This window comes from Plasmopara halstedii, assembly GCF_900000015.1.
Source record: "Plasmopara halstedii genome assembly, contig: Scaffold_292, whole genome shotgun sequence".
Classification (NCBI taxonomy): domain Eukaryota; phylum Oomycota; class Peronosporomycetes; order Peronosporales; family Peronosporaceae; genus Plasmopara; species Plasmopara halstedii.
In genome coordinates this window covers 611986-614409 of record NW_020187213.1, presented here as the reverse complement: position 1 = coordinate 614409, position 2424 = coordinate 611986, and positions in this window count along the sequence as shown.

The window sequence follows — 2424 nt, the reverse complement described above, 5'->3', positions numbered from 1 at the left end:
ATATACTTTTTCAGGATGCAGTAGAGCTTTTAATGGGATAGCGATAGTAGGCTGCCACCTGCTAGGACTATCATGGCCTCTTCATCTACAAAATATACACTTTTCCGTCGCAACTTCTTGAATATTCACTACGCTACACGGTGGGCGCGTTACCCAGTATTGCGGACTCAGCAGTGTTGCTTCATCGTGACATGATTGAGTCACTGCAACCCGTTAGGACTGCTGGCCACAGCATTAACAAATAAAATACAAATTCTCGCTACGTCTTTTTCAATTTCACGGTGGGCGCGTTACACAGTATTGATATATATCATGGAGCATTCTTAATATTATCATGGTCTGGTCCCGTTTTTTACCGGTTATTTTCCTTGAAATCGCGACACATAGTCGCTCTTCTGAAGAGCCTGCTTACGGCATCAGATATCCGTCACCCCATAGACGTACCCTGACTGAAACGTACGACCGCTACCCCCATGTCATTTAGAGCTCACGACTCAGTGATGTTTAACAATTACAACGTTGCCGTCAAATAGTTCGAGAAAATTCATATCTTGCATTTTATCAATCACATTGTCATGCCCGCGTCAGAAAGAGTTCTGCCTCCTTGCAGAAGTGGTCCCGTGACCGCGGCAAATATTTCACTTAGTGTGAAGTGTGTGGTGCCAAAATTTGACTTATGGTATTGCCATGCTGAAATTTAATGCCGATCCAGTTGAAAATGCCTAAATTGCTGCTTGCATAACATTTACTCTCAATCTTCGTTGCGACTTTTAAAGCAGGTCCTATATCATCTCCTTTGAAGTGAACACTTTCGTTTGCAAAAGCGGACGTTATCCGTTATACTTTGCAAGTACGTTTGCCTTGGGTAAGGTTTTTAGGTACTCTTGGAAGTAGCGGATCGCGATCTGCGACACTCATACTGGTTAAGGTATAGAACGTAATGTCGATGACCTTAGTAAGCTTCCTCTAAGCAAAAAGCTATGGCAGCTCCGCTGCAGAAATACCGCTTTAATCGAAGTGCTGCAAATTAGTGCCCATTCTCGCGCTCGACCCCCGAGCTTGGAGATAGCTTGTACTATGTGCTGTTGCTCGGTCTGGAGCATGGCGGACGCCATGACAATCTTGACCTCTCGCATCCAGAGCAGAACATTCTGTCCATCTCTGCTCTCTAAGATTCAAACACTCACCATGAACGGCTTGGGTTGGGAGGAGTCATCTGTCGTCGACGATGGCGTCGTGGATGCAGTCGACGCCGGCATCTTCTTCTGTAGGTGCTCTAGCAGAGAAATTTCATAGTTTGAAATCGCCTCTAGGCGCTTCAGGTCCTAGCGAAGCAAGGTGTTGCACGCCTCAGGGCCAAGCAGAGACACCAGCCTTTTAAGCCCGTCTTGGATGTCCTGGGGCGATTAAGAGGACTGCTCCATCCTCACAGAGGGTCATCGTTACGATTAAGGTGTAGATCGACTACAAGTGCTACCAAGTGCAGCGGGGCTGCCGTAACTCGTTCGCTTGGAGAAAGCGTGTTAAGGTCGGTGACCTTCGTTCCATACTTAGAGCCAGTACGAGTGTAGTGGACCACAATCCAATTACTCCAAGAGTAACTACAACCTTAGCTCAAGGCTAATCAACTCTTCCGTTCAAAACGTAAACTGTTCTTTTTGGTTTATTTGCGGCAAAGCCACCTACATCGAAATCTGTAGGTTTTCACGTATAAATAAAACTTATTAAATGCAAAGTACCGGCTATTCTAGCCATGTACTGACTACTTGTTTGAGTGTGGCCATACAATGGTGTGGCCACACCCTTCCTACCAGGGCAGGTGAAATCTCAATGCACAAGATGTACCACTTCATATACAGCATAGCTAGAGGCCAAGGAGGGCTGGCATTAGCATCATCTATACTTGGTGATGATGAGCGATGCGTGTGGCAATATAGACACGCTGATGCTCAACAGCGCTACAACTTTGCTTAAATTTGGAATTCACATGGTTTTCATGACCAGGTTTGACGGCACGGCATTAAAATGGTTTACGTTGTCAAAGTAGAGAGTGCGCTTTTTAAAAATTTGTAGATATGGGCATGCAAATTTCTGCTTCGATTGACAGCAATATTGTATCAGACGTCGGAGAACAAAAGCCATGTGTTGATGTGCGCAAGTGCCATTGTCGTGGTACAGTCGGTCACATCCATTCTGGTTTTTCTGAAGTGACAAACGTACCAAAGATGAAACATGGCACCATAAAGAATAAAAAAATACAGTTAGGAACAAGGACACTGACAGCTACACGCTATCCACCCATGACAGCATGTTCCATAATGAAACGAGGATTCTGGACGGCGGGTCCAGCAAGAACCCTGTCAGCGATCAGACTCGTCGCATTGGAAAGCGTAACTGTACCGATTAATGCTTGGTTGCCGACGC